The sequence below is a fragment of the Somniosus microcephalus genome, chromosome 11, assembly GCF_052327205.1.
Source record: "Somniosus microcephalus isolate GS21.2 chromosome 11, FLI_Smic_1.0, whole genome shotgun sequence".
Taxonomy (NCBI): domain Eukaryota; kingdom Metazoa; phylum Chordata; class Chondrichthyes; order Squaliformes; family Somniosidae; genus Somniosus; species Somniosus microcephalus.
The window spans coordinates 159,949,022-159,972,143 of record NC_140997.1 but is presented as its reverse complement, the minus strand read 5'-3'; positions in this window follow the sequence as shown (position 1 = coordinate 159,972,143).

The following is a 23,122-nucleotide window of genomic DNA, read 5'->3' as shown; positions in this document are numbered from 1 at the left end:
GTCTTTGAAACTATGTATTAATCTCTACCTCAATCGCCCACAGTATAATAGCCCTCAGTTCAATAATCTTCCTGCTCCCTTCCTCCTTGGTTCTTCCAGTGAGAATTCTTTGTCTCTGTTCCCTCGTTCCCCATTCGCCCACCAGTGGAAATAATCTTTCATTACTTAGCCACAGTAAAGTCTCCGGGTTTCATTCCCCGCTTTACTGGCTGCTCCTCTCAGTGCCGCTCCCACTCACCACCTTGCTGATGCTGCAGCTCCCAGCTCTGTGGGAAATGCTGGTCTGGTCCCCACGCCCACCTCCACCCATTCTCCCCCACTCGCTTGAGCCCAATCCCCCAACTCCCTGTCCTCTCCCCCATTCTCCAGACCCCTTCTCTCCTCGACACCCCATTCCCATTCCCCAGTCTCCCTCTCCCCTGACCCTCATTCCCCAGTCTTACTCTCCCCTGACCCTCATTCCCCAGTCTCACTATCCACCCAGAGCCCCCATTCCCTAGTCTCCCTCTCCCCCGACCCCTACTCCCCAGTCCCCTTCTCTCCCCGACACCCCATCCCGATTCCCCAGTCTCCCTCTGCCCAGAGCCCCCATTCCCAAGTCTCCCTCTCCCCGACCCTCATTCCCCAGTCTCCCTCTCCCCCTGACCCCCATTTCCCAGTCTCCCTCTCCCCCGACCCCCATTCCCCAGTCTCCCTCTCCCCGACCCCCATTCCCCAGTCCCCTTCTCTCCCCGACACTGCATCCCGATTCCCCATTCCCCAATTTTCCTCTCCCCCCAAGCCCCCATTCCCATCTCCCCCTAACCCTGAGTCCCCATTCCCGTCTCCCTCACTTGTCCCCACTCTTGAGCAGCCCGATTTCAGAGTCCCCCCCTCCAATTTTAGAACCTCCATTTTCAGGCCACCCCTCCCCCTGATTTCAGTCCCCCCAGTTGCTGAGACCCTGACTCTCCTGTCCCCCCCCCACCCCACCAGGAATCTCCAAGCCATGACGCTGTGCCATGTTGTGAAGTGCACAGCAAACCACGACGATTCTGGAGACCCTGGCTGCAGGGCTCCACCTGATCTATCCAGGCATCTGAAGCGCATCTTCAGCAAACCGATGGTTTGCTTGATTATGGCTCTGGTGGACATGTGGCTGGAGTTGTAGCTCTCCTCAGCTTCATTGGATGGTCTCCTCAATGGCGTCATTAGCCACGTCTTCAGGGGATAGCCCTTGTCTCCAAGTAGCCATCCGTTAAGTTGGTCTGATGGACTGAATAGCGGAGGCACACTAGACTGGCGCAGTATGAAGGAGTCATGGCAACTGCCAGGGTACTTGGCACAAACATGCAAAATTTCCTTCTTGTGGTCACACACCAGCTGAACGTTAAGGGAATGGAAGCCCTTGCGGTTGACAAAAATACCTGGATTGCGATGGGGTGCCTTACGGGCCACATGTGTGCAGTCAACAATGCCCTGCACCCTCGGAAAGCCTGCCAGATTAGCTAATCCAACTGCACGCGCCGTGACACTTGCTTGATCCTTGGTGAAATGGATGTCATTGTGCACGATGGCAAAGAGGGCATCGGTTACCTGCGTGATGCAACTGTGTGCGGCCACCTGGGAAATGCCGCTGATGTCTGCTGCTGATCCCTGGAATGAGCCTGAGGCAAAAAAGTTGAGTGCAGTGGTGACTTTGATGGTCACTGGTAAGGGTTGTCCACCTGGTCCTCTGGCCTGCAGGTCTTGTTGCAGCATTGCGCAGATGTCACCCACTACCTCTCGCGAAAGTCAGAGCTGCCTTTGGCACTGCTGCTCAGACATGTTGAGGTAGCTGACCCTGTGTCTGTAGACCCTGTTTGGGGGGTATCTCCTGCGCCTGTGCAGCTTCAGGTGGTTGAGCAGCAGCTTGGCGCTCCTGTTGGTGCTGCTGCTGTTGGTGCTGCTGCTGTTGGTGCTGCTGTTGTTCACGGTTCTGCTGGTGCTGTGGCTGGTCTTCGTCCTCATCTAATGTCCAGAAGGGAAGGAAATAAATGGCTCCCATGCTTCTGGTATATGTCTCAGTTGAGGAAGCGCTCAGTGAAGGTGGCGAGAGCGGTTTCCCAGGAAGTCACACTGGAGATGGGTGTCAGGCTCCAAACTTCCACAGCTGCGGTTATGCCTTCTAAAAGTTCACCCAGACCTGAGACAACAGTCCTGCCACCTGCAAATGATGGCTGATCAAATCTCCTATTTAATGGAGCTGCTGATAGTCAGCAATCCAATTGTGCTCCCGCCAGGTTTCACCGTCATGTTTCAGAACAGGTGTGCTTCACATGGGAAAAGGGTTAAAATCACAAAGGCCTTTCAAAATGACATTATAGAGGCAATTTAGTGCTTGTTAAGGGCCTTAATGGCCTATCCCGCCTCTTGGAGGTGGGACGGAGACAGGACCATTAGACACGATTTAATGAAAATTGCTTGGAGGCGGGATGGAGGCTGGGTTGGGCCCGCCCACCACTTTTTGCAATTTACGGCCTGATGAAAATCAAGCCCCCTGACACTGCAGGCCCCTCCGGACTGCACTCCACAAGGTCCCGCTGCTCTGTGGGTGACGTCGCTGAGCCGGAGGCTCTTCGAACAGCAGCCGGTGACGTCACAGAGTGTGGGGTCGCTGGGGGGTCGCGCACTGTGGCGGGAATTTTAAATCGCTGAACCCCCCAGCTGCGGGAGGAAGCCGTGATTCCGGGAAATTCCCAGACAATCCGGGTGGGTAAAGAACCCCAATTGTATATCGTGCGGAGGGAACCCACGGAAGTGACGGTCAAACATAGGCCAGGAGCCTCTATGTATCTGTTCTCCCATGTTTATTATACTTGCGTCACAGCTCTGGTTGGAGCCTCAAACACAGGATTCCCATTACTACAAGTGAGAGAACTCTTGTGTTTTTACTTTCAAACAGAGACCAAATTGCAGCTTACGAGAGCGAGGAAAATCAATGCTGACCTGCTGCAGGATAAATAGAGATGGGGTTGTTTACATTACAGAGGGCGCCAATGGCAGGAAGACAGTGCTGCTACTGTCAATGACACTAATGAGGCAAGAGTTCTTTCAGACCAATTATGGTGACCTCACTACCTCCCCAGCTGAGATTAGCCAACTCAGCAAAGACCAGGGATCAAAACAGTGACCTTCCAGAACTGTATAGCTCAGTATGATATGGAGCGTTATATTCACCCCATGAAGAAAGAGTAAATTGAAAAAAAACTTGGAAAAAAAAGGTCCTGGAAGGCTTTTTGCAATGCATCCTGCTGAGAAAGCCTGAAGTACATAAAATAAAACAAGTAGCTCACACTTGGTGCGAACGTGTTGGTGCTTAATTGGCTCCTGTTTCAGAGGCTGAAATGAGCTGTATAACAAATGAGGATTTCCCCCTGCCTCTTGGGGAGGTGACTTTAAACGTTATGTAAATATATTTAAAAAGGAGTTAGATGTTGCTGTCAGTGAGGACAGCATGTGAAGCTGTGACAGGTTGAGAGCACAGAATACAATTATTCTTCCTTGTCACTGGAAAGGCAGCGGAGGGAATCAGTGTAATTTGATTCTTATTTGTATGCAACACTCAGAGGATAGCGAGGCAATGCTCAGTGCAATTGGAGTGCAACTCTAATTGAACTTTGTTCCACTGCGTGGAGCAGTAAGTCCTTGAACACCCAATATCGTTGGGGTTCTCTCAAAGTGAATCTCATCACCTGCTGTGACGATGAATAGGAAGCTTTGGTCATATTTCTAATAAGAAGAAAGTTTAATACGTTAAATGATGTGCATTGGCTGCTTTCTCACACGGCAAAGAATTCACATAAATGTCTAGGATGCCGAAGGTTAATTCAAGGACATTATTCCTTACAGCCATTTCCCAAGACCTATGCCCCTAGGTGTCTTTCTATTCTATTTGGTCAACTTGACATGTTTGGTCCAGTACAGAAACAAACTGAACGATGTCTTCAAACCCTACTGTGTGTGGCAGTTCTACTTGTGTGGCCAAACACAGCTCTGAATCCTGCGAATGACTGACCAGCTAATGTAACTACCAGGGTTAACGTCCTTTATCTTCAAAGGATGTTGAGCGGTATATCCGAGGCTCACTCTCTCCAAGTCAACAGCCATTCTGAAACTGATGGCGATGGTGCAGGCCGGAGGCTCTGTGTAAGATAACCTAGTCGTGTATACATATATAGGTCGGGTTAGGATTTGTTTTAATCTCATATGATTAAGGGTTTTACCTCCTTTTTACTTATAAATGGCTTTTGGTTTATACTGTAACTAGAAATAATGAAATGGTTAAAGTTGTTCATTCCCGGGATGCTTTAGGGTTTAGTGTGTCAGGGTAAAATTTAGCTGACTGTATTGTTTAGCTTCTGCTGAAAGTGCAGGATGTGTGATTTGTGCCTATTGACTTCTTTTTGACAATACTTCTTCTTCTTAGGCAGTCCCTCGGAACCAAGGATGACTTGCTTCCACATTAAAAATGAGTTCTCAGGTGACTGATGAGTCCAATGTGGGACCTACAGTCTCTGTCACAGGTGGGGCAGACGGTGGTTGAAGGGGTGGGTGGGTGGGGTGCTTGGGTTGACGTGCGCTCCTTCCGCTGTTTGCGCTTGGCTTCCGCTTGCTCCCGGCAAAGAAAATCGAGGTATTCGGCGCCTTCCCGAATGCTTCTCCTCCACTTTGTACGGTCTTGGGCCAGGGAATCCCAGGTGTCGGTGGGGATGTTGCACTTTTTCAAGAGGGCTTTGAGGGTGTCCTTGAAGCATTTCCTCTGCCCACCTGGGGCTCTCTTGCCGTGTTGGAACTCCGACAATGCAATGGGCCCAAGATAGTGATAGGAAGTGAGACAATGGGCCAAGATGATAAACAGGTTGGCATCTGATGTTTCGTAGGAACTATCTCATTTCTGAGGGACTTCTTCATAATAAGTATTATCAGAATATAATGAATCATCTAGGGCAATGTGCATAACTAAAGACCTATAAAGAACTTGAGATTTCCTTCACAATTTGCAGAGAGAGCCAGGATCAAAAGGATCAACAAAAGTTATGTCTCTACCCAGAGGAAAAACAGGGTAATTGTGTTTATTTCTCTGTATGTCTACTGCTTAGAAACATTACATGTGTCAAAGACTTGGTCCAACACAATAAAAGAATTGAGTTGCAAACCATATTTGGTTGTCATATTTGAATGTTTTTACATTTGTGGTAGCAAACCACTATATAAACCGTACAGGACATTTATGTTGTGTGATAGCACAGGAGGAACACCTTTGCTGCTTTTGATATTGAGAAGATTGGGAAGGTCTTAAATTACTGTATATCTATTGGTTGTATTTCATATTGTCCTTATACTGTTCAATAAATCTGTCTAGTAGTTTATAACCTAAGCCTCGGTCTGCTGCAGTATTTATTCTTGCGCTTTTCTAAAGTTGAGGAAACCACATGGTGATATCCAGTAAACCATACTACAGAGCAAGGGTTCTCTATTAAAACCCTGAGCTCGCTACAGTTATCTAGACATTGGGCAGGTAAAGGCAGTATCCAGGTCATCGGAAGCATGGGTTTGCTTCAGGCAGTGGCCTGTGATGCTGAACCTGAGGAAAATATCTAGAGAGTAATTTTTTCTCAGCTCACAGTGGCAGAGAACTTTGCCCGCTGCCCAGTTTCCTGATGTGCATGGCCAGCAGGCGAAGCATGCCACTGGGAGCATGAGCTAGGAACAATTGACCCTTTTGTATAACCACTCTTAAACCTACCAGCCGTCCAAGCTTTGACTGTGGTTTGTGAAGAAGGTGAAACATTCTCTCCGCACATTATTGTATCCAGCTCCAAACTCAATGGATGAAAACTTTTATTTCTCTTTCCTCTTTTCCCAAATGTCAGCTGCCTCAGGTAGTCTTGCTCAAAAAAATATAGAATCTTGAACCTAGATGGGAATCTATTTGAAATATATATATATGAGTCAATATGTATCTTTCAAATAGATTCCCATCTGGGTTCAAGATCTTTTATACACACACACATTTACATCATTCAATCTCGCATGGCATTAAACACAGGCACTCAAGACCAAGTGTAGTCTTTAAGTGAATCAGGGTTACCGAGCAGGGGACAATTGGACCAGGGTTTGTAGAAGTAATTCAGTCCCCATTTTTAAGTCATACATTCTGTCCTTATTTTTATATTTCAATTAAAAACCCCGATGTCCACATTTATAATAGAAACTGTCTATATAAACTTGTCATATAATCATACCCCCTGCTGCACCTCCACTGGCAAAAGAGTAGAGCAACAACCTGACGAGATTACATAGACATTTCCGTTACTAATGTGACCGTTAGAATTTTTAGTGGAAAAGGTTGATAGGGAGTGCATGTAGACTTAGCATTTCATGTAACTTACTTCGGAAGTTACTAAATCACAAGTGAATAATCTTAAATGTATACAAAAGAGAAAGCCAGCCAGTCACTTTCTGCTAGTATTTCTGATTCTGAATTGCTACAAAAAGATGCTAAGCTAGAGAAACTTCCAACAACAGCTTTAGCCTCTAACTGACTTTAGGATGTGCCTACTTAGGCTACTTCCCTCCACGAGGAGCACTTGACTAATGGCCTTAAAGGTACAGGCCAGATTAGCGCCTGAACACCACAACCATGCTCCAGACCACCTTGAGCAATGCTACGGAACATCAGCTTGTTACTAATAATGCTCAGCAGTCACTGCAGTACTGAGAACACATCATAATTAAATTGCAGTGCTGTCATGTACTCCCAGAACTGCATCCTCCTATGGTCCAAATAAAAATGATTGCATATATAGGTAATTATAGACCAGTCTCCCTGACTTCTGTATTTTATAAGATGCTATGCATTTTCATCTAAAGCGTATTGATGTCAGCATAGTTTTAGAATTAAGAAGCCGTGCCTCACAAATCTACTGGAATTCTTTGAGAAGGTGACGAAATTAATTAGGGAGATCCAGTAGATAAAATATACCTGTATTTTTGGAAGGCCATTTGCTAATGTTTTGCATTTGAGGCTTTTGAATAAGATAAGCATATGGCATGACTGATAAAATAAATGAATAGCAAATTGGCTAGGCAATGGAAAGCAGCAAGCGATGATGAATGACAAGACTCTGTCTGGAGGTCTGCGACTCGTGGAGCTCCACAGGGGTCTGTTTTGGGTCCTCTTTGGTTTACACTGTTAAAAAGTGATACAGAAACACATAATACTTGTGATGTTAGAAAATTGATTGATGACCAATGCAGAGAAGGAAAATATCCAACTGGATCTGTATAAATTGTGTAGATGCCCCAAGGAATGGCAGGTGGAGCTGAATGTGAAGAATTATGAGGTAATGCACGTTGGTCCAGGGAAGAAGGATTATTTCTGGGAATTTACATGGTTTATCCAAGATTTCTGCCGAAATCACAGAAAATGATCGGGAGATCCCCCCCCGCCACCAGCGCCCCCCCCCCACCTTGCACCCCCCCCCCCCCGCCTCCCCCAGCATGTAAATTCCCCACATATGTGTGAATGGGATTTTATTGATAAGTATGAATAAGGAAGAAGAATTGGGCTTGTTGATTATCAATCTTTCACTGAAAATAGCCAGTCAAATGCGAGGATGTTGTTAACAGGAGAATTTGAGGCCCAGGATGCATCTCTAGGAATTTGATTTAAGATCAAGAGAGGTTATTTTAATACATTTGGAGTTTATGTCTACTTTTGGTCACTTCATCTTCAAAAAGGTGTGGCTACATTAAAGAAGATACAGGGAAGAATGACTGAGATGATTCCAGCAATTGAAACTCTAAACTAGAAGGCCAGACTGAGGAAGCTACATTTATTGTCACTGAAGAAAAGAAGATTGAGAGGGAAGAAGGTTCAAATCAATAAAATACCAAAAGGATTGGACGATCGAAGTGTAAGTACGTTTTTGGACTTTGGTTATGGTCACAATACTGGAGAACATGGACTTCAGATAGTCAAACCTCAAGGGAGGCTCGACATTGGTAGGTATTTGTTTTTCTCAGGTTTATTGATGTGTGGAATAAACATCCATCAGAGTTACTCAGTGCTTAATTCATTGAGCTCCTTTAAAAAGTTGGATGATTATCTGGCAGGAAGTGGAGTTAAAGGTCATAGGGAGACATTTAGGCCAAGATGATTAAATAGTTATGGAACTGCTGTGTGTTTTTCACCAAGACCGCTGTTCAATGGGTGCTGTGCATGTCTGTATTACACTGAACTGAAGAAAAGAAGATTGAAATATTCAGCGTTCGGTATTCAGCACTCCTCAAACCACTGCTCTCGCCACATCCTGAGATCCACGCTCAAGGCCATGCGCCGCCAAGTGCACACTCTCGACCTCTCTTTTCAGCAGCACCAACTCACTCTATCTCAAAGCTGTCCTGGTCTGCAGTTCCATTTCATCATTCGCCTCATCTGGCACTTTAACAAAAACCTTTTTTTCTTCCTTTCAGGTGTCAAGGATCACAAGCTTCAACAACTCTTGGACAGCAACGCCCCTCTGAAAGTTTCTTCCCCTTCACTTTCCTCTGACCTCATCCCTTCTTCCAATCTCACCTCATGCTGTGTTTTCGCTATCCCCTCTGACCTCCCCCTCTCTGACCCTGAACGATCAGTTCTCAGCAAAGGCCTGAGCTTCATCCCCTTACACCCCCACCTCAATGAATTTCGAGCTCAGCACAACACTGAGCTCTTCTTCCATTGTCTTCATCGCTGTGCCCATTCCTTGGCCAGGAGTCTTCCCCTTGCACAGCTGACCCTTTCTCCCGTTTTCAGAATTCTCATTCTACCTGGACCCCTCTCTCTGGCCTCTTACCCTCTCTAGATCTTTTAATTGCGAACTGCCGGCTGACATCGACCGTCTCAATTTCTCTGCTCCCTTCACTCACTCCAACCTACCTCCTCTCAGATCCAACCCCAACATTGTCATTAAACCTGCTGACAAGGGTGGTGCTGTTGTTGTTTGGCGAACCGACCTCTACCTTGCGGAGGCTCAACGCAACTCTCTGACACCTGCTCCTACCTCCCCCTGTACCATGACCCCACTACCGAACATCAAGTCATAATTTCCAAGACTGTCACTAACCGCATCTCCTCCAGAGATCATCCCTCCATGGCTGGCAACCTCATAGTCCCCCAACCCTGCACAGCCCGCTTCTACCTCCTTCCCAAAATCCACAAGCAGGTCTGCCCTGGTAGACCCATCGTTTCAGCCTGTTCTTGCCACACGGAACTTATCGCTTCCTATCTCAACTCTATTTTTTCTCCCCTTGTCCAGTCTCTTCCCATCTACATCCACGACTCTTCCGACACCCTCTGCCACTTTAACAGTTTCCAGTTTCCTGGCCCTAAAAGTCTCCTTTTCACTATGGACGTACAATCCCTCTACACCTCCATCCCCCACCAGGGTGGCCTTAGGGCGCTTCGCTTCTCCTTGAACAGAGGCCCAACCAGTCCCCATCCACCACCACCCTCCTCCACCTGGCTGAACTTGTTCTCACATTGAACAACTTCTCCTTTAACTCTACTCACTTCCTCCAAATTAAAGGTGTTGCTATGGGAACCCGCATGGGTCCTAGTTATGCCTGCCTTTTCGTGGGATATGTGGAACATTCTTTGTTCCAGTCCTACTCAGGTCCCCTCCCTCACCTCTTTTTCTGGTACATTGATGACTGTATTGGTGCCGTTTCCTGCTCTCACCCTGAACTAGAAAATTTCCTTCACTTTGCTTCCAATTTCCATGGTCCATCTCTGACTCTTCCCTTCCCTTCCTCAACTTTTATGTCTCCATTTCTGGGGATAGGCTATTGACAAACATTCACTATAAACCCACTGACTCCCACAACTACCTGGACTACACTTCCTCCCACCCCACTTCCTGTAAGGGCTCTATTCCATTCTCCCAGTTTCTCCGTCGCTGTCGCATCTGCTCTGACGATGCCACCTTTCATACTAGAGCTTCTGATAAGTCTTCCTTTTTCGTCAACCGAGGATTCCCCTCTACCATGATTGACATGGCCCTCAACTGTGTCCGTTCTATTTACCGCACTTCTGCTCTCAGATAAGATATGAAAAGAAGTAAGAGCAGGAGTAGGCCATACGGCCCCTTGAGCCTGCTCCGCTCTTCTTCTCCTTCAATAAGATCATGGCTGATCATCTACCTCAACTTCACTTTCCTGCCCGATCTCCATATCCCTTGATTCCCCTAGAGTCCAAAAATCTATCTATATCACCCCGTCCCCTCCCTCCCAGAACCACGATAGGGTTCCCCTTGTGCTCACCTTTCACACCACAAGCCTCCACATTCAACGTATCATCCTCCACCATATCCGCCACCTACAGCATGATCCCACCACCAAACACATCTTCATCTCCTCTCCCCTTTCAGCATTCCGAAGGGACCGCTCCCTTCGCGACACCCTGGTCCACTCCTCAATCACCCCCAACACCACTTTCCCTTCCCATGGCACCTTCCCTTGCAAGTGCAGGAGATGCGACACGTGCACTTTTACCTCCTCCCTTCCCACTGTCCAGGGCCCCAAACACTCCTTCCAGGTGAAACAGTGATTTACTTGTACTTCTTGCAATTTAGTCCACTGTATTCGCTGCTCACAATGCGGCCTCCTCTACATTGGGGAGACCAAATGCAGATTGAGTGACTGCTTAGCGGAACATGTCCATTCAATCCGTAAGCATGACCCTGAGCTTCCGGTTGCCTGTCCCGTTAATTCTCCGCTCCACTCCCACTCTGACCTCTCCATCCTCAGCCTCTTACACTGTTCCAATTGTTGAGTCTGTGCTTTCAAATGTAGTTATGCTGAATAACTGGACACAGACTACAGAAATACTTAAACAGGTCTTTAGTAACTGAGGGTCAGGGCTGAACTGGAATACACTTTGCTCCACAGGGTTTATATACCGGTGTGGTCACCACCGGTACTACAATGTACAGGAGCCATCAAAAAGTAGTCCATCACCTTAAGGTATCTTCTTAAGGTGGTACAGGTTACCTACACTACAATTCCTCCCCTTTTAGCTTAACAGTGTACACCCCAATTTAAACATTACATGGATAACATATATACAACTTTCACACAAAACTGTTCAAAGATTCAGTCTCTGAGGAGGCCTCCTGATCCGGGCCGGATAACGCCTTTCAGGGGTCTCTGGTTCTCGTTGCTGGGGTGACTCATCCATTTGATCTCCTATGGATTGAACATCATCATGTACGTTCGAGTCTGAGGTAGATGCTACAGGCTCAATAACTTCTTCAACTGGTGTCTCTGCCGTAGACATGGAGTCGACCCTTGTTCTCGATTCCACAAGTTGGTCAGCATGACGTCGTATTACGTTCTCGCCAACGTCTACCGTGTACATCAAGGGTCCTTGTCGGGCACGAATTGTTCTGGATTGCCATTTATCATTCCTATAGTCCCTGGCCAACACTGGTTGTCCTATTTCGAAACTCCAAGTGGCCTTGTTATTTACGTGCTGGAATTGCTTGTTTTCGACTTCCCTACGCACATTGGGTTTTAACAAATCCAACCGGGACCGCAACCTCCTGTTATAGAACATTATGGCAGGGCTTTGATTTGTCACTGCATGCGTGGCGTTTCGATATGCCATCAGGAAATTGTCCACCTTGTGTTGTAGTGGAATATGGTCTTCGCTCATGGCCTTTATCGCCTTTTTGAACATTTGTACAAATCTCTCGGCCAACCCATTGGTAGCCGGATGATATGGGGCAGATGTATAGTGTTTCACCCCATTCTTTTACATGAATTTCTGGAATTCTTCTGACACGAACTGTGGTCCGTTGTCTGAACATATTTGTTCCGGCAACCCATTCCTTGCAAATATGGTTCTTAGAACTGCGATCGTCTTTTCAGAGGTAGTGGTCGACATCTTAATCACTTCTGGCCATTTAGAATGTGTGTCTACCGCTATCAAAAACATGGAATCCATGAATGGACCTGCAAAGTTGATATGCACACGTTGCCATGGGGTTGAAGGCCATTCCCACGGATGCAGCGGTGCAATTGGAGGTGCGTTTTGAACTTTTTGGCACCCTGAGCAGCTTTTAGTCAGATCCTCTATTTGTTTGTCGATACCTGGCCACCACACATAAGCCCTAGCAAGGCTTTTCATCTTGACTCCCCCCAGATGACCTTCATGCAGTTCCTTCAGAACTCTCTCCCTTAATTTAGGAGGAATAATCACCCTTGTTCCATACATCAATGTTCCTTGACAGACGGACAGCTGTTCTCGTCTGGCTGAGAATGCTGGTAACAGTGGGTCGCCATGTGCTGGCCATCCCTTCACTGTCAAATCGTAGACCCGAGACAGTGTCGGGTCGTTTCGGGTCTCTCTCTCAATACTCGCATTGGTGACTGGTAAGCATTCGATGATGGTCGAGTGAAATATCTCAACAGGGTCAACTGCCGGTGCCTCTTCCGCTGTAGGTAGTGGCAGGCGCGACAGCCCATCAGCATTACCATGTTGCTTTGTACCTTTGAATTCGATATCATATTGATGTGCCCCTAGGAAAAGGGACCATCTCTGAAGCCTCTGCGCCGTCATAACCGGAACACCCTTCTTAGGGTTAAAAATGGAAACCAACGGCTGGTGATCTGTCAGCAGCGTAAACTTTTGGCCTTGCAGGTAATGGTTAAATTTCTTAACTCCCCACACGAGGCTGAGAGCCTCCCTATCTATCTGAGCATAGTTGCGCTCTGCGGAGGTCAATGATCTGGATGCGAACGCGACTGGCCTTTCCAAGCCATTTGGCAACTTATGTGAGAGCACTGCCCCGATACCATATGCAGAAGCATCACAAGCTAAGCGAATAGGCAGCATTGGGTTAAAGTGAGCCAACACTTCCTTAGAGGTGATCAGTGCCTTGCTTTTTTGAAAAGCCCGCTTACAATCCTCGCTCCACTTCCATGGTACTCCCATTTGCAAAAGAGTGTTCAGCAGGTGTAACACCATGGATAAATTTGGAAGAAACTTGTGGTAATAGTTAACCAACCCAAGGAACAACCTCAACTGGGATACATTTTCCGGAGCAGGAGCTTTCACAACAGCTTCGATCTTGTCAGGTGACTTATGGAGCCCCTCCTGGTCAATGACGTGGCTGCAGTATGAGATTCGCTTTTGAAAGAACTCACATTTCTGGCGATTAACTCTGAGTCCATATTCTTTCAATCTGATGAGCACCTGCTCCAAATTCGCGAGGTGCTCCTTATCATCATCTTCTGTAATCAGAATGTCGACCAGGTAGCATTGTGTGCCTGGAATTCCCTGCAATACCTGCTCCATGGCCCTTTGCCAAATTGCTGGAGCCGATGCCACTCCAAAAACCAGTCTATTATACCGATATAAGCCCTTATGTGTGTTGATCGTGAGATACTGGCGTGACGCTTCATCGACTTCCATCTGTAGGTACGCCTGCGCCAGGTCTATCTTGGTGAAGTGTTTCCCACCAGACAGCGAAGCGAAGATATCTTCAATCCGCGGAAGCAGATATTGCACCGTGTGAAGAACCGGATTAACAGTGATCTTGAAATCGCCACAGATGCGAACCTTCCGAGGTTCCCCCGGCTTGTTGCTCAACGAATGCTTCATGACGGGAACAATGGGTGTGGCCCATTCGCTCCAGTCCACCTTTGACAGTACTCCTGAACGTTCTAGCTCTTCCAGCTCTGCTTCCACAGCAGGTCGTATCGCATAAGGTACCGGTCTGGCTTTGAAAAATTTTGGGTTTGCATGTTCTTCAACCTTGATGTTTGCCGTAATTCCTTTCAGTGTTCCCAGTCCCTGTTGGAACACCTCCTTAGCATCGTCCAATATTTTGGACAGTCGTTTAGGTTTGACGTTGTCCTCTTTACAGGAATCTACAGTTAGTGCTTGTATGGAATGCCAGTCCACATTTATTCTCTGGATCCATTCCCGTCCCAGTAGTGGCGGACCTCCATCAGGTAACACATACAAGTCCATTTCCTGACTTTCTTTACCATTGTAGACCACATTTACCTTTATCTTTCCGATGGGGTATACTCTTTGCCCCGTGTATGTTTTCAATACAATCTCCGTATCCCTCAGGGGAATGTGTGAGAATAACCTTTTGTAATCTTGCTTATTCATGACCGCCAATGCTGATCCAGTGTCCAATTCCATCTTCACTTGGACTCCTGCTATCCGAAGCATGACCCAGATAGTTTGGTGGTCTGCTGTGTTACCCACATTATGTATTTTTAGACAACCCAGTTCCTTACTGTTGGAGTCTGAATCCGTCTTCTGTTCATCCGAACTGTTCTCTGTCACCTTGTGTACTTTTTTGTACTTCTCCTGCGGCGACTTTTTGCTGCTGGTCTTCTTTCCTGACCGGCATACTCTCGCTATGTGACCAAGTTTGCCACATTGCCTGCATTCTTTATCTTTGAATCAGCACTGGTTCTGGTCATGCGTTGTCCTTCCGCAACGATAGCACTTTACTGCGCCCAATGCCATTTCATTGGTGCTGAATTCCGATGGCCTTTGCTGCATTTCTGCAGTGCCTCGTGCTGCTGCCTCGTGCGATACTGCAATGCTGAAAGCTTTGTCCAGCGTAAGATCCTTTTCCTCTAGCAGTCGCTTCTGGGTTCCTTCCCTTAGGAGCCCACACACAAACTTCTCTCTCAGTGTGTCTGCTAGTCCTGTACCGAACTGACAGTACTTTGATAACTTGCGCAGTTCGATTAAGAATTCAGCGTTGCTTTCCTCTTTAAGTTGAATTCTTTTGTAGAATTTAAATCGTTCCGCTATCAGCAGCGGCGTGGGGTTTAAATGCTCTTGCAGGATAGTAACAAAATCCGCGAAACTCTTTCCTACCGGTTTATCTGGTGTTACAAGGTTCCTTAATAACCCGTACATCTTCACACCCATCGAGTTTAATAGGGTTAGTGCTTTCTTATCCACCGGTACCTCATTCGCTGTACAGTAAACTTCAACGCGTTCCACATAAGTGGCCCAATCTTCCACATCGCTATCAAAAGCAGTGATGTTACCCGTTTTTGGCATCCTTGTTGAGTTTCCTTTCCTTCAGATTATGATTATTATTTTATTTTATTTTTCAAAATGGCGGCTTCCCGCGCTTGGCGGCTTTTCCCGCGCTTGTCTTCTTCCCCCGCCGACTAAAAATGGCGATTACTGCGCTGTTGCCGTTCTCGCCTCCCAGCGGTCCTTTATTTTCCCTGACGCTGCTGCTCTTGTTCCCCGCCGCTCCTGCGGTCCTTGTGGACATAAACGCTTTTCTGGCTGTTGCGCGTCTCTGCCCCGATTGCAGTCCGGCCCCTGACACCGGCTGCGGTCGTGTTCTCCGCCCTTTTCGTCGTTTCCCTCCCCTTCTCTTACTGACAACTCGGCCGACTTCCCCCCCGTGCCGCTCGATCGGGCTTACCCGCCGCTGTCGTCGAAGGGATGTTCACTGATGTTAGACTTCGTGGCCAGAACCCAACCCGGGTTCCCGATTGCCTCCCGTGCTATGCAGTGCCCAGCAGGATGTTGAGGGTGGATGTCCTTGTTCGACGCCCGTTTCAGAGGCGAAGCTTCCTTTGATGCAACTGCCGCTAGGTAAGATCAGACTCGTCGCCACTGTTGAGTCTGTGCTTTCAAATGTAGTTATGCTGAATAACTGGACACAGACTACAGAAATACTTAAACAGGTCTTTAGTAACTGAGGGTCAGGGCTGAACTGGAATACACTTTGCTCCACAGGGTTTATATACCGATGTGGTCACCACCGGTACTAAAATGTACAGGAGCCATCAAAAAGTAGTCCATCACCTTAAGGTATCCTCTTAAGGTGGTACAGGTTACATACACTACACCAATGAAGCTTAACATAAGCTCGAGGAACAGCACCTCATCTTTCGATTAGGCAATTTACAGCCTTCTGGACTCAACATCGAGTTCAACAATTTCAGACCATAACCTCTGCCCCTACTTTTTTTACATGGCAGCTGTTGATGAATCTGCCATTTCCATTTACATCTCATCTAGACTCATCTTTTGTTTCTTTACTTGTCCCATTACCATCCCCTTTTGCCTTGCACCATCATCCCTTTTGTCTTTTAATCTTTCCTGCCTTTCATCCTATCACAGACCTTCCCTTTTGTTCTTTCCTCCCCTCCCCTCCCCCCTTTCCCTGCCCCTGCACCTGCTTACAGAGGATTACATAGGATATACTGCACAGAAACAGGCCATTCAGCCCAACCAATCCATGTCGGCGTTTATGCTCCACTCGAGCCTCCTCCAGTCTTTCCTCATTTAAATCTATCAGTGTAACCCTCTATTCCATTCTCCCTCATATGCTTGTCCAGCCTCCCCTTAAATGCATCGATACTATTCACTTCAACCACTCCCTGTGATAGCGAGTTCCATATTCTCACCATTCTTTGGGTAAAGAAGTTTCTTCTGAATTCCCTATTGGATTTCGTGGTGAATATCTTATATTGATGGCCGCTAGTTATGCTCTTCCCCACTAGTGGAAACATTCTCTCTGTATCTACTCTATCAAAACCTTTCATAATTTTAAAGACTTCTATTAGGTCACCCCTCAGCCTTCTTTTTTCAAGAGAAAAGAGACTCAGCCTGTTCATCCTTTCCTGATATGTATACCCTCGCATTTTTGCTATCATCCTTGTAAATCTTCTCTGCACCCTCACCAGTGCCTCTATATCCTTTTTATAATATGGCAACCAGAACGGCACTCAGTACTTTAAGTGTGGTCTAACCAATGTTCGATACAGGTTTAGCATAACTTCCCTACTTTTCAATTCTATCCCCCTAGAAATAAATTCTAGTGCTTGGTTTGCTTTTTTTTATGGCCTTGCTAACCTGTGGCGCAACTTTTAGAGATTTGTGAATTTCACAGAAATCACAGAAACCCCACAGTGCAGATAGAGGCCATTTCGGCCCATCGAGCCTGCACCGACACATATCCCACCCGATCCCCGTAATCCCTACACCAACACATATCCCACCCTATCCCTGTAACCCCACGTATTTAATCCCCCTAACACTAAGGGTCAATTTATCATAGCCAATCAACCTAACTCGCACATCTTTGGACTGTGGGAGGAAACCGGAGCACCCGGAGGAAACCCACGCAAACACGGGGAGAATGTGCAAACTCCACACAGACAGTCGCCCGAGGCCGGATTCGAACCCGGGTCCCTGGCGCTGTGAGGCAACAGTGCTAACCACTATGCCACCGTACTCTGAGATCCCTTAACTCCTCTACCCCACCTAGACTTTCACAAGTGATGTGACCTCCCTATTCCTACCAAAATGTAATACCTCAAATATATCTGTGTTGAACTTCATTTGCCAATTATTTGCCCATTCTGCAAGTTTATTAATGTTCTCATGTAATTTGTTGCAGTCTTCCTCAGTATTGATTATCCCCCCCAATTTGGTATCATTCGCAAATTTAGAAATTGTGTTTTTGATTCCAATGTCTACATCATTAATGTGAATTGTGAACAGCAGTGGTCCCAGCACTGATCCTTGTGGAACACCACTACCCACCTTCTGTCACTGTGAATAGCAACCCTTTACTCCCACTCTCTGCTTTCTGTCTTGAAGCCAGCTAGCAATCCATTCTGCTACTTGTCCCCTGACTCCGCATTCTCTGGCCTTATTCATTAGTCTATTATGGGGTAGCTTATCAAAGGCCTTTTGAAAATCTAGATAAATTACATCTACTGCATTACCATTGTCTACTCTCTCTGTTACCTCTTCAAAAAATTCAATAAGGTTGGTCAAGCAAGATTTTCCCTTTTGAAATCCATGCTTCTCTCTCTTACTTTTCATTTCTAGATGCTCTTCTATTTTCTCTTTAGTAGGGATTCCATTATTTTTCCTACCACTGATGGCTAAGCTAACTGGTCTATAATGCCCTGGACATGTTCTATCCCCCTTCTTAAATATAGGTATTACATTAGCTATCCACCAGTCCTCTGACACTACACCTTTTTCTACCGAATTATTAAATACTAGCTGAAGTGCCCGGCTGGTGCCGAGGGTTTTTGAGGGCATGTTGTTGTTGGAAGAGAGAGAGAGAGAGCGTGACTGGGAGGAAGAGAGCGAGCAACTGGGGGGAAGAGAGCGTGACTGGGGGGGAAGAGAGAGAGCGACTGGGGGAAGAGAGAGAGCGACTGGGGGGAGAGAGCGACTGGGGGGAAGAGAGAGAGCGACTGGGGGGAAGAGAGAGAGCGACTGGGGGGAAGAGAGAGAGCGACTGGGGGGAAGAGAGAGAGCGACTGGGGGAAGAGAGAGAGGCGACTGGGGGGAAGAGAGAAAGCGACTAGGGGGAAGAGAGAAAGTGACTGGGGGGGAAGAGAGAGAGCGACTGGGGGAAGAGAGAGAGCGACTGGGGGAAGAGAGAGAGCGACTGGGGGGAAGAGAGAGAGCGGCTGGGGGGAAGAGAGAGAGCGACTGGGGGGAAGAGAGAGAGCGACTGGGGGGAAGAGAGAGAGCGACTGGGAGAAGATGAGAGCGACGGGGGGAAGAGAGAGAGCGACTGGGGGAAGAGAGAGAGCGACTGGGGGAGAGATGAGAGCGACTGGGGGGAAGAGAGAGAGCGACTGGGGGAAGAGAGAGAGCGACTGGGGGGAAGAGAGAGAGCGACGGGGGAAGAGAGAGAGCGAATGGGGGAAGAGAGAGAGCGAATGGGGGAAGAGAGAGAGCGACTGGGGGGAAGAGAGAGAGCGACTGGGGGAAGAGAGAGAGCGACTGGGGGAAGAGAGAGAGCGACTGGGGGGAAGAGAGAGAGCGAGGGGGGGAAGAGAGAGAGCGACGGGGAAGAGAGAGAGCGACGGGGGGAAGAGAGAGAGCGACTGGGGGGAAGAGAGAGAGCGACTGGGGGGAAGAGAGAGAGCGACTGGGGGGAGAGAGAGAGCGACGGGGGGAAGAGAGAGAGCGACGGGGGGAAGAGAGAGAGCGATGGGGGGAAGAGAGAGAGCGACTGGGGGGAAGAGAGAGAGCGACTGGGGGGAAGAGAGAGAGCGACTGGGGGAAGAGAGAGAGCGACTGGGGGGGAAGAGAGAAAGCGACTGGGGGAAGAGAGAGAGCGACTGGGGGAAGAGAGAGAGCGACTGGGGGGAAGAGAGAGAGCGACTGGGGGAAGAGAGAGAAGCGACTGGGGGAAGAGAGAGAGCGACTGGGGGGAAGAGAGAGAGCGACTGGGGGGAAGAGAGAGAGCGACTGGGGGGAAGAGAGAGAGCGACTGGGGGGAAGAGAGAGAGCGACTGGGGGGAAGAGGGAGAGCGACTGGGGGGAAGAGAGAGAGCGACTGGGGGGAAGAGAGAGAGCGACTGGGGGGAAGAGAGAGAGCGACTGGGGGGAAGAGAGAGAGCGGACTGGGGGGAAGAGAGAGAGCGACTGGGGGGAAGAGAGAGAGCGACTGGGGGGAAGAGAGAGAGCGACTGGGGGGAAGAGAGAGAGCGACTGAGGGGAAGAGAGAGAGCGACTGGGGGGAAGAGAGAGAGCGGACTGGGGGGAAGAGAGAGAGCGACTGGGGGGAAGAGAGAGAGCGACTGGGGGAAAGAGAGAGAGCGACTGGGGGGGAAGAGAGAGAGCGACTGGGGGGAAGAGAGAGAGCGACTGGGGGGAAGAGAGAGAGCGACTGGGGGAAGAGAGAGAGCGACTGGGGGGAAGAGAGAGAGCGACTGGGGGGAAGAGAGAGAGCGACTGGGGGGAAGAGAGAGAGCGACTGGGGGGAGAGAGAGAGCGACTGGGGGGAAGAGAGAGAGCAACTGGGGGGAAGAGAGAGAGCGACTGGGGGGAAGAGAGAGAGAGCGAATGGGGGGAAAGAGAGAGAGGAGCGAATGGGGGGAAGAGAGAGAGAGCGAATGGGGGGAAGAGAGAGAGCGACTGGGGGGAAGAGAGAGCCTCTGCTATCTCTTCCCTAGATTCTTTTAAATGTGGGGATGCAATCCATCCAGACCAGGGTTTTATCCTCTTTGAGATTGATTGTTTTATTTAATACTAGCTGAAGTGCCCGGCGGTGCCGAGGGTTTTTTGAGGGCATGTTGTTATGAAAAAAGTAGAAATAATTTTTATATATTATATATATATATATAAAAGAGTTTGTCTGTCTGTGTGGGAAGGAGAGAGAGAGAGAGGGAAAGGAGAGAGACGGGGAAGAGAGAGAGAGAGAGACTGGGGGGAGAATCACAGAATCACAGAAATCCCACAGTGCAGATAGAGGCCATTTCGGCCCATCGAGCCTGCACCGACACATATCCCACCCGATCCCCGTAACCCCACGTATTTAATCCCCCTAACACTAAGGGGTCAATTTATCATAGCCAATCAACCTAACCCACACATCTTTGGACTGTGGGAGGAAACCGGAGCACCCGGAGGAAACCCACGCAAACACGGGGAGAATGTGCAAACTCCACACAGACAGTCACCCGAGGCCGGATTCGAACCCGGGTCCCTGGCGCTGTGAGGCAACAGTTGCTAACCACTATGCCACCGTGCCAACATGCCTGAAGAGGGAGACTGGGGGGGAGAGAGAGAGAGGCTGCTGGATTTAGTTCGGGATTAGCCTGGAGAGAGAGGGGAGGAAGGAACGCCACAGGCCTGGCCCGATGGCCCCTGTGAAGGGAAAGAAGGAAGGAAGAAGGTGAGCTCTCCCTCCCTCTCCCACCCCCTCACTCTTTCCCTCCCTCACCCTCTGTCTCTCCCTCTGCCAGTCTCTCCCTGCTTTACTCTCTCTCCCTCCCTCACACATCTCCTCTCCCTCTCCCTCTCCCATCCCTTCCCCTCTCCTCTCCCTCACTCCAATCCTCTCCCTCCCCCTCTCCTCACCCTCCCTGCCCCTCTCCTCACCCTCCCTCTCCCCCCCTCCCCCTCTCCTCTCCCTCCCTTCTCCTCTCCCTCCCTCCCCTATCCCTCCCCCTCCTCTCCCTCCTCTCCCCCCTCCTCTCCCTCCCCCCTCTCCTCTCCCCCTCCTCTCCCTCCCCCACCCTGTCTCTCCTCTCCTCCCGTGTCTCCCTGATTTCCTCTCTCTCCCTCCCACTCTCTCTCTCCCTCCCTCCCCCTCTCTCTCTCCCTCTCACTCTCCCTTTCTTCAGAGCCCGGACCGCGGACCCGGACCCGAAGCCCCCATGTGCAGATCAGCGCCTCAGGGGCCCGGCCTGTGCGCAGCCTAGCACGTGAGGCCCGGCCCGACTCACCTTAGCTCAGGTCCCGCTCCGGGCCGCCGCCGACGTTCACACGCTCGCTCTCTCCCGCCCCGCCAGCTTTACCAAGATGGCAGCAATGGCTACGCTCGGCTCCGCCCCACTCTGCCAGCCTTTTACCAAGATGGTGGCGACCGCGGGCCGCTGGTTTGGAATTCGGCCCAGCGGGACAGGCGTTGCCTAGCTCAGCTGGCGAGGAGAGGCCGAGGCTTTGAGGCCTGAGGCCTGCAGGCAGCTCATCCACTGCCGAGGGGGGGGAAAGCCCGAGTCCCCTTTGCAAATGGATTTTTTTTTTTCTTTTAAACCAACTTTTTTTTTGCTGGAAATCTATATTTCATATCATTTAATCCCCATTACCATTTTTTTAGCTTGAGGCCCGGCAGGTGTTTAATGGCCGCCGCTCAGCTCCCGCTTCTGCACTAACAGCAGTTTGAATGATTAGGCCCTGCCCACCCCGTTGGATTGGTCAACCATCACGTCACTCAACGCTAATGAGCAGTAGGATTGGTCAACCGCTAATGAGCGGATTTTTGAACGTTTTTTGAATGTTTTTTGTCTACTGTCGGAACAATTTTTTGTCTGACGAGAAAGTAAATATGCCTATGACACTCCCCTGATCATCAGCTTTCTTTTGATATAACATGTGTGTAGGTAAGCTCTATAACTTTTGAGTGTATAGCGGACATACAGACAGAGAGACAAACAGAAAAACCAACTCTTTTACATATATATACTAGCTGGGGAGCCCCGCGTTGCGAGGGCAATTTTTGGGGTGCGAGGGCAATTTTGGGGCGTTTGGTCTCCCTGCCCCTGTGTGTCCCCCCCTCTCCCTGTCACGTCCCTCTCCCTGTCCTATCCCTCCCTCCCCTCTCTCCCTCCCCTCCCCTCTCTCCCTCCCTCCCCTCTCTCCCCTCCCCTCCCCTCCCTCCCCTGTCTCCCTCTACCCCCCCACCCCTCCCCCACTCCCCCGCTCCCCTCTGTCCCTCTCTCCGGCCCCTCCCCCTGCCGAGCGAGCCCCGCGTTGCGAGGGCAATTTTGGGGCGCGAGGGCAATTTTGGGGTGTTTGGTCTCCCTGCCCCTGTGTGTCCCCCCCTCTCCCCATCATGTCCCTCTCCCTGTCCTATCCCTCCCTCCCCTCTCTCCCTCCCCTCCCCTCCCCCTCTCCCTCCCTCTCTCCCTCCCTCCCCTCTCTCCCTCCCCTCCCCCACTCCCCCGCTCCCCCACTCCCCTCTGTCCCCTCTCTCCGGCCCCTCCCCCTGCCTAGCGCCTGAGGTCCGGTGCCGTTGCTGAGGTCCCCCGCTTATCGCGCGGCTGATGGACGGCCGCTGCGGGCGGCGCATGCGCGGTGAGTGCGGACGGCGCATGCGCGGTGAGTGCGGGCAGCGCATGCGCGGTGAGTGCGAGCGGCCCGCGGGAGCCGGCAAGGCCGTTAGCGAGCGGGAAACTTCGGGCGGCATGCCCGCGCTCCGTCCGCGACACCGGAGAGGGGGAAGTAGAGAGAGACAGAGAGGGAAGAGGAGAAGGAGAGAGAGGGAAGAGGAGAGAGGGAAGAGGAGAAGGAGAGAGAGGGAAGAGGAGAAGGAGAGAGAGAGAGGGAAGAAAGAGAGAGAGAGAGAGAAATTTTTTTCAGCTTCAGGCCCCGAGTCCCCCCCTGCGCGAGGGTGAGGAGGAAGGGGGGGGGGTTGCTAAACACAATATAAAAACTCAAATAAATTGTTAATTAATTGCCTAACACATAATTGAAATATTTACCTTAGTTCCCTAACACACAGAAAGTGTGGGGGAAAAAAATCGTGGAAAATCAAGATGGCGGCCACTCACCTCGGTTCAGAAGGACAAGGCC